The following is a 10,006-nucleotide window of genomic DNA, read 5'->3' as shown; positions in this document are numbered from 1 at the left end:
GCACACCAGCTGCATATGGTGAAACTCACAACTCTTTGCTACTGATATTAGCTTGCTACTGTAGCTAATATCAAACCACCAACAAATCTCAGCAAATTTGTGAAAAATAGATATGAAATGACTAATGTTACTCAGTCCTCAAGTAAAAACAGAGCAACATCTGCTTCCATCTTCACGCCATTCTCTGGGGTTCCCCTTCTCTTTGAAACCCCAATAGATATTGACAGTGGCTGATAATTGCACTTTTAGGAGGAGGAGAGGCTGAAATATCCTTTTTATCTTTAACACAGGTCAGGCATCAACACTACTTTATCCTGCTGAAAGAGTCCCTTTTCATCCAACCCTCCCACCTGATCAATGTCCAGATCTAACTGCACACCCCCTTTGTATCGAAATGCATATGCTTAAGTCCAGACCAAGATTCTCAGACACTTGATAAATCTCCTTCAGAGCCATCACCAACATTAAACTGCTCTTTTTACAGGATGAATAGGACTCCCCATGATGAGTAGAACTTTTTAAGTGCCCCTTTGTCTGATCCACCCGGTGTCTGAAAGAGAGGTATTGCTCCTTCCTGCAACTGTACAATCAGCTCTGCTCCCAGTAGACTACACACACCTATTATGGACTGCACTCTAACTCTGGTTCAACATCTGTGCAGCATCCTTTTCTGCCTGTCTAATTCAATGTTTTATGTGCAATCCATTTCACAGTATATACTGTCACACTGTATATCCTGTTTACACTGTATATATTTTTTCCATTCATATTTTTTACTTTTTACAAGTATTGCATATAACATTATAACTTTTCTGATGTCTATGTCTGCCTAAGCTGTTGATGCTGTTATATTGTCCACTTTTGTGGATTATTCACACTCTCTCTTGACATTGAACTCCTCATAAGACCATGTTTTCATTTCTTTCTGTTGTGCAGGATTACATAAAATCTACAGAATCATTTTTCATTTTTCAGGTTGGAGTATGGGCCAAGGGGAAATCTTATTCACTTTTGTGGTGATTTGATTAATCAATTTTCTTTGTAATTTGTTTTGCAATTTCTCAAGAAATATGATCTGAGTTTGTGAGTCATAATAAGGGGCAGTCTTGATTCAGTAACTGTACCATAGCAAATAAAGCTAGGAACCTTATGTTCACGTCATGTTAATGTCAGTCTTGAAGTGTTTCATTTTTATATTGGCCTCTGATTTTCAAATTGTTTGACATTTTAAGGGTTTAATTGGTTTGTTATTTTCAACCATATCAGAGAATGGATATTTTCCATGTTGTTAATGTGAGCACTCTGCGGTAAATCTGTATATACATGTTCTCATGTTATTTTAGTATTTGACAGGACTGATTTATTTCCAGGTGGATTTTTTTTCTTTAAAAATAAATAAAAGTAGAGAAATTTGCTACTCACTAAGAAGGTGTTGGTCAGTTTAAATTTTGTAATGGGCTACTTACTATTTTATAATGACTATGTCACGGTTATGGTATCTTCTCTCACGGTTATTGTATTTTGTCACGGTTATGGTATTTTGTCCTTTTTTATAAAGAGTGTTTTCAGTTCTAGTTTAAATTGTGTTTTTGTTACGTTTGGAATTCATGTTTTGAGTTTGTTCTATGTTCCCTCTTTGTCCCTCGCTATGTTCACCCTGTGTTGCTCTCATGTTCCCTTCTGCCTTCCTCTGTGTTCATCTCTGTGTTCCCCTTTATGTTCCACCCTGTCCCTCTCCTGTGTTCCCCTCTTTGTCCCTCGCTCCTCTCATGTTCCCTTCAGTGTTCCTCTGTTTCCTGTTTTATTTTGTAGTCCCTGCTCCCGGTGTGTTTTCCCCATTTGACTTCCTGCCCTCATCATGTTCACCTGTTTGTCTTGTGCCACCTGCCCTCACTTACTCATTAGTTCAAGTGTGTATTTAAGTCTTGGTGTTTCCCCCGTGTGGTTGTTGGTTCGTCGTCGTACTTCGTCCTGTTCATGAATCCCGTCGTTCCTCATCATGTTCATGTATCTCGTCATTCCTCGTCATGTTCATGTGTCCCGTCACCTCTCGCCACGTTCCTTGTAAGTTTTTACATGTCTTTCTCTGTTCCACTCCCCTGTTATGATTGAGTGCGAGATTTGTTTATTGAAGATTTCTTTTGTTACGTTTTTACCTTAAAATAAAGGACACTTTTCATTATGAACAGTATTTAGTTTCTGTGTCTTGGTTCCCCTTTTCCTACCCCCCCCCCCCCCCCCCCCACTAAACCTGACAGACTATGGATGAATTATTACATGTAAATGAATGAGGTCACTCAAAGCAAGTTATGACTCCTCCCAGCAGGTCCACTCACTTCTATCGAGCTTTACAGGATCTTTTACCAAGTCCACCTTTTGAATTCACTCATTATTTTGATCAGTAATTGAGCGTGTCCTGCACCAAAGAACAGAAAACCAAACTCTGTGATCAGTGGGTAAATGTACTAAGCTGCTTTTGGACAGGCACTGAACTCTGAAGACACTTTCTCTGGAGGAGGTGCATGTGTGAACGCAAATGTCCGAGTGAGAGACACTGGATTATCTGTGGAGAAGGTCAGGGGGACACCCCACTGAATATTGGCAAGTGGGTTGTAAGAACATTGGACTGGATGAGCAGACTATATGAATTAAACCAGTCTGAAATGATGTAACTGAGGAAAAGGAGGAATCTGACATCAGATGTCCTTTATTCATGTCTTCTTTCCATAATCCTTGAAAGTACTGTATATGTGTGTGTGAGAAAGTGAAGTGTTTGCATAAATACATTATGTTCATTTTTATGATGCACCAAGTGATGCTCACCGTTTGAAGGTTGCATCAGAAGAAGAGAAAGAGGAGCACAGAGAGCTGTTTACAGAGCGATTGTGTCATTGTGGCTGTCATGCTGATAACGTATGAGTCTCAGCGAGCGGTGTTGAATTACAAATGACCTGCATAACATACATAGTGTATTGTAAATGCTTTGAAAACAGTGCATTATGAGGAACATTAAGAGATGACTAAAACTCCTCTGAGTGCTTTTTCCACCCAAACTTATACTGTAGGCTTCTATTCATCAACAGCACTCTAATGCAATGCTACTCTACAGTACCACATACAAATGCTGCAAATGTTACACTCGGGGCTCTATAATGAAAAGGTACTGTATACAGTGTATGCTATATTAATGAAGCACATTGTATTGAACTATAGTTATTTACCATGTGGATCTGTGTCCACTCTGAGGATACGTGATTGAGACCTTGGCTTACCATCCAGTTTGTCTTCTGAAGTTAAGAATACCCAAGATACATTGTAGCTGGATTAGTGAACACACCAGCACAAAGGTTGCTGAAAGTAGACGAGGTAAAGAAAAGGGTAGTGGGCTCACTTTATTTCTTTGGTTTATGCTGCAGACCTTTGTAGGAGTACATTCATCTTTAAATGGTTAGAAATGACACAACATACCCCACGAGAACAGTTTTGAATTTCAAACGCTGTGAAACTGTTGGATGTATGTATGTATAAGCTTTCTTCAAAAAGTTATCAACTCAAAGTGCTATAGATGAGGATGGTGCAGGGCACTGACTGCAGTGTCACACAGATACCACATAGTTAGTATGCAGGTAATGTCCAGGTCCAGGGTGTCCATTCTCAGCGTCTTACCCAAGGGATGGAGCTGTAACTCTGGGTCATCCCGACATGACAGTCTTCTTGTGATTTGGAGAAGTCATGGAGGTCATAGCCTGGTGGCAAGGGCCGATGGGACAAATAAAAAACTGCAATGGAAAGGAAGGAAGGAAGGAGAAGCAAGACGTTTGCTATCATGGAAAGAAGAAACAAGATGTCAGGGTAGAAATGTACTGCCTCTTGAGTAGGGCTGGGAAATATGACATCAAATCAATATCACAATTATTTCAAAATTACGATTAATGATTATTTAATGTCGGTTTGCTATCATAGTTTTCTGACAAGGTCTGTATTGGAAATATGCTGACCTATTGAAGCTGGTCTGTTTTTTGATTGCAGTGCATATTTTATTGTAATGACTCAGTAGCATTTTGTTACATTCTAATGTGACATTGTAAATTACATTTTTTTCCTCTAGGATTTGTTTTAGCAAACAGCAGAGGAGGCAGGTGGCTTGACTGACTTAACTGTGGTAAGATTATCTCCATCTATTTTATACAATATAGTCATTTTAACCCTAAAGAGTTTTGTGCCTATTTGTTTCTATTGTTCATTTAGTGGTTCAGATACATCTCCAGCACAGGGGCGTCGCTTCTTCTGTGACGTGTGTGTCTGCTCTTTTCTGTCGCTCTTCACACACTGTCGATCAAATGTATTTAGTTATTTATCGATGATGTTGGATCATGAATCCAGATTGTTCTGGTCACTTTAACCCTGATGTCCTGGCTTTGTGCGTCTCGTCTCCTGTTGTGTGTGACTTTATTTTCAGTTTGTTTAAATACGTACGTCATAAACTTTAGAGCATATCACACGGGAGAGTGTGGAGGGAGGACAGCTTTAAACAAATTAACCCACACAAGCAAGATTAAGTCGTATAGAGGGTATAAATATCAGTTTCGATACATTTTTGGTTAATTGCCCAACCTAATCTTGAGGATTTACTGTTTCTTTTCACCTGGGACTGGTGTTAAGTTGAATAAAAAGCAATTTTCTCAGGAAGTTGAAAAGTATGAGCTTGAAAAAAACATTTTCCTACGTGTGGTGACAGTATTTTCAGTTTCATAATTTTTGACTACAGTATATGTATTTGTCTCTATTGAATAAGCACAGAGGAGGGTGGCTTAGCCTTTCACAGTATTATAATTTATGTTGCTTTCAATTTACCAAGATGTGCACAGAACTGTCTAACAATTTACATTGAAGTAACAACAAACACATTTTGGCTAATTTAATAAAGCAGCTAGACATTAAAATGTATTGAAATATGAATCGACCTCAAACTCAGGACTAACTGCAGTACTTACATTAAAGCTGCCTTGGGAAATAGGGAAATGTGACTGCTACAGTGGCTCTGTGCTCTGTCTCCAGGGCTTTTACATCTAGGTCAATGGCTTACACCCCTGACACCTCCTCTATTGATATTGGCCTCATGTTTGTTCTAAGTCTATGGAAACCGGGACATAGCATTCAGTTAATTATCTTTACTCCTGATAATTAACTGAAAACGATTCATCGTTGAAACTTCCCAAGAAATGTAAATCAATCACATGTTTTAACCTTCACTTGGCAATATGCACTCTGTATTCTGGCTGTTATTATTGGAAGTGTCAGGTGGGGAGAAGGGTAGGTTGCTGTGAGCCTGGGTTTACATTGATTAAATCAGCTTGTGCAGTTGGAAGCAGCAAATTTTTCAAATGCACCAATAAGGGGGAACCACCTGTTGGCCATCAAGCACATGCACGCACACACGAACGAAAAAATGCACACACACATTCGGCAGAGGGGGTGATAAAGACCGAGAACTTGCAGAGGCACAGAGCGAGAGAACGAGAAGTGGACAAATAAAGCAAGAAAGCATCCAATCAACTTCTTTCAGAGGCATTAAAGCCGCTCATTATTCTCCTGCTCTGTTTGGCCATGACTCGACAGGATAGGATTCTTCTCTAATCTCAGAAAATCAGCCGTTAACCATTAGTGCCAGCTGCTGTTTGATATCCCCGATTGAAGGTTCTTTTTCCTGATTCTTGCTGCTCATTAAGTTCCTCTGAAGCGGTATCTTGTGAATTGATCAGAAGCCCCTTTTAAGCTTCCTGTACGTGTTTGTCTTTTAGGACAGAACAGTTATACATGATATTTAGTGTATGATGCTAACACTGGTCTTTTGTTAACGGAATTCAAAATTTGTCAGTTCATCATCGTGCACCACAACATGATTCATTCTAGAGTTGTTCACTCTGACCTCAATCGTCCACAGCCACGCTTTGAAGCTTTATTCGGAGAAATGGGGCTGTGAGCTAATGATAATGTCAGCACGCTGACAGCATATTGGACAAATTGAAATTGAAAAGTCAGGAAAATATCCAAAGTCACTGCAAGTAATGACATCCATCCCCCTTTGGGAGGCTTGGATGTCTCTACCAAGTTTCATGGCCGTCCTTTCAATAATTGTTGAGACATTTCACTCAAAGCCACAAATGTCAGCCTCATGATGGCTAATGAGGATCCAGTGTCATTAAAATGAATTGTCTGGGAAATGCATGTCTTTACAAAAGTTCATGGCAATATATCCTGTAGTTTCAGAGATATTTCAGTTGTGAACAAAGTGGTGGAATGACTTATAAATCAACAGAGTGAAACCGCCATTCCTCTGCTAGTCATTGTAGCTGTCCACCCCTAAAGTCCCCTAAAGTGGGTTCCATTACATCCAAAGTGGTGCTACACTGAAGACCATGTCATTTAAAAAATTTGCATAACTGCCTTGTTCTCCTGTGGAAGAATTTTGAACCATTACATGCTTAAAAAATGCAGCATTTAACTTCTGAACAGAATTCTGTCTGTCGATTGCACTCCTACTCTTGTTCATTACACTCTGTGGTTTTACTGAGAAAGCATACATTAGCTAGAGTTGACTAATATTCATGAACTAGATTTCTGTTTCTGTAAAATGTGCATTACTGAGTCAGTAAACTTGTGAGTCCTTTCTATTTCTTGCTTCAGTTATGCCATGGTTTACCATCTAATATCAAAGTTACCAATTTGCAACAGTAACATGTCTGCAAATCCACTTTGCTCCATTTCTTTATTTGTAAACCATGATGTGACCAACGATTGGCTTGCACAGCAGTTTTCAGACAAGCCTTCGCCTCTATGCTCTCGCCCAAGGGGCATGTGACAATACTTGCAATATACTGTAGTAACTGCAGCTATTGAGAGTTCTTGGTTGTAGTGCTGTTATTCCCTGAAACTCTAAAACAGTTTTGTGGACTCAAACAGTTCGACCTATCCTCCATCGGCATAGTGGTGAGTAGATAATGACTAAATGGTTAACTATTCCTTTAACATCTGTTATTGTAAAAGATGGTTGAATTTTAACTCCTCCCATCATTTAACCATGAAAAGTAATTATTTTGTTAGGAGTCTGCAGCAGCATATTCCATCAATCTTGCTGTCGAAACATCAAGGTGATAAAGTACATGGAAGGAAAGCATACTAACTCAATACTCACGCGAGTAAATTCAAGATAAATGTCAGGCCTTTGGGAGTGTCACATGTGTAAAGCCAATGCACCTCTTCCTTTAGAGAAGGAAGGAAGGGAGAAACACAACAAACTACAAGCATCTGATGATGACTGGGTTACATTTGAAATGAAAGGGATGCACCATGTCTGACTTTGTGTGTGACACTGTGCCAAGTAAATCAGCTGGCAGTGTGAGCAACCATGGGCCTGGTGGTGAGCAGACAATTGAAGACAAGTTGGGAGTTCGAGTGCTTCACTGTATCAAACACTAAAACTGTTATTTAGTGTTAAAGAAAAAACTTTGTACACTGTATTTTGTAATTTGCACTATTTTCCATTTTTATATATTTCTTTTTTTTCTCTAATCTTTCTTTCAAAATATTTGTATGCAGGGAGATTGAAAAACAAATAAAGAGTTTCATTACATGCTGTAAACTGTGTTTATCTGCTGTGTATATGACGATAAACATCTTGAATCTTGTGTTGTGTTTTATTTATTAAGTGATTTTCTTCTTTTTTTTTTTTTGCTTTCCATTCATTATATATTTGTGTATTTAGGATAAGTAATTTGCACTGTCAAATTCCAACAAAAAAAGTTCTTATTTTTGTTTTGTGCTCTTCTTTTTGATAGAAACTACAATAAGCACAGTCTTGAGATATCAAGAAAAAAGACCAAGAACACGTTTTTTGAAGCCACCTTGACCTTTGACCACCAAAATCTAATCATTTCATCCATGAGTCCAACTGAATATTGGTACCAAATTTGAGGAAATTGCCTCAAGTCATTATTGAAATATTGCTTTCACGGGAATGGGACGTACAGACAGACGGACAACCTGAAACCATAATGCCTCCGGTCACAGGCTATTGCCGGTGCGGAGGAATAAAAAGTGCTGGCAGCACAGTCAAGAAGGCAACATAACTGTTCTAAAAGTATCCATATAGCACTGGAATTGGAAAAAACAAATGATACCCAACCCTATTTAAAAGGTAGTTGGTCTGTATTTATATAGCACTCTTCTAGTCTTGATGACCACTCAAATGGCTTTGCAGGAGAGTTTTGCCATTAACACACACATTCATACAGTGCACCTATGGGCAGCACATTTTTCTATGAGGGGCCATTCAGGGTTCAGTATTTACAAGTTCAGTATTTACAAGTGATTGCTTTCATAGTGTCACATTGTTTTCACATTGATTATAGTCACACATGGGTATAGCAGTAAAGAAGTTGTAGAACATTAACTGAACCTTTCTTTTTCACTACGTGCCTGAACTTATCGGCCGTGTCCTAGCTTGTCCTGTTACTGTTACTGTGGATCAGGTGAGAATGTGGCCAAAGCCTGTTTATTTCGACTCCCAAGGAAGTTTCAGGGTCAACCATTAATATGTCTAAAAGTGGTCTAGCCCCAGGTGAAGAATATTGAAGTGAGCAGCAACAAAAGCTGCAGAGATAAGTCAGAGCCAAGGACAAACAGATTGGCACGCTCTATTCAGATGCCAGAGCGGGAGACTATGAGATTATCTGTAAACATGAATTCTTCCTCCAATATTTGATGGGGGCTGAAAAAGATCCATATTTCGCTGGAGAGACCTGTGATGCACACACAGAATTGATTAAAAGGTCTTAAAAAAATTGAAACATCATTATTCAGGCACTACAGAGCTTGCACACACACAAACTGCAGGGGGTTAAAGGGACACTGAAGAAAAGAAGCGCACACATGTGCTTGTGTGTACGCATGTCTATTTGTGTTCAGTACAATTCAGCCCTGCAGACGCACATGAGGGCGTCGTGTTGGCATGACGGTCAGAATTCATTGAGACTCTCCTACCAAGGGGAACCAAGAAAACCTGCTGTTTATCAAAATATGGGCAAAATATGATTCAATGTTTTCATCATGTCACTTTATTTGATACAGTACTGCATTGCCTAGTTTATCCAAGGACATATAAGAAGAAATGTTCAACTCGGTCTGTAGACTGAACACTGCCCTGCCCCTGATGACTGCTCTAGAGCATTGGTCCCCTGTTTGTTCCATTTTATTAATACTGCGCAGACCTATTTCATATAAGTGTGGGGGCCCTAAGGGTGGGAATGAGCACTGTAACCCCCCTCCCCTTGAAATGTCTATTTGAAATGTCTATTTGAAATGAATGTCATGCATTTCTACATTTTCTTCACCATATGCAAATAATAATGAGTTCAAAATGTACAGTGCATCACCAAGTATAAAGTATAAAGCAATCACAGTTTATTTTATTGTCTGTTTAAATTAACACAGTTTTCCATATTGTTGTGGTTCAGGAGTTGAGACGGAGTTGATCTAGTCTCTGAGACAAGTCAGGGTGCAGGACGTGGCAGCTGGTGATTTGGATTTGGGTTGACCAATCACAGATAAAAAAAAAAAGTTAATCAATACCAATTGGCTGTAAATAAAAGTTGGAGTGTCTGTGGAGCAGAGAGCTGCATCCCATGGAAAATCTGCAACATCTAATTGAAGAGCAGCCTCAGGTCCTGTGCTTGCCAGAAGTTTAAGAACTTATATTCACACTTATTTGGCTGGTTCCCAATAACACACTGGAAAAACAACCTATAGAATTGACCCAATAAATTTAAGGCAACAATTTGCAATCAGTTTGTTTGGGTACATTTAGTTTCATATTTTAAAAAGTACCTAAATTCAACAGCTATGATAAACTAAAATAAATTAGGTAAAGTTTACCTTATATTTCTCAATACATTATCAATACATTACATAATGGATAAAGATTGAGTAATATGTACCCCTGATTTGT

The 10,006-nt window shown here is 38.9% G+C and overlaps 1 long non-coding RNA gene across 1 annotated transcript; it reads left to right on the top strand.

Annotated features, from left to right (window-relative positions):
- The first annotated feature begins 1,762 nt into the window (after positions 1-1,762).
- Positions 1,763-9,447, top strand: LOC109625527 (uncharacterized). Its single transcript, XR_002202462.2, has 3 exons — positions 1,763-2,064; positions 4,109-4,162; positions 7,839-9,447. It is a non-coding gene; the product is annotated as an uncharacterized lncRNA (long non-coding RNA).
- Positions 9,448-10,006: the final 559 nt, after the last annotated feature.

This window comes from Paralichthys olivaceus, chromosome 3 (genome assembly GCF_024713975.1).
Source record: "Paralichthys olivaceus isolate ysfri-2021 chromosome 3, ASM2471397v2, whole genome shotgun sequence".
In the NCBI taxonomy this organism is placed as follows: domain Eukaryota; kingdom Metazoa; phylum Chordata; class Actinopteri; order Pleuronectiformes; family Paralichthyidae; genus Paralichthys; species Paralichthys olivaceus.
Note: the sequence above shows the minus strand (reverse complement) of the source record. Positions and strands in the feature narration are given on the sequence as shown.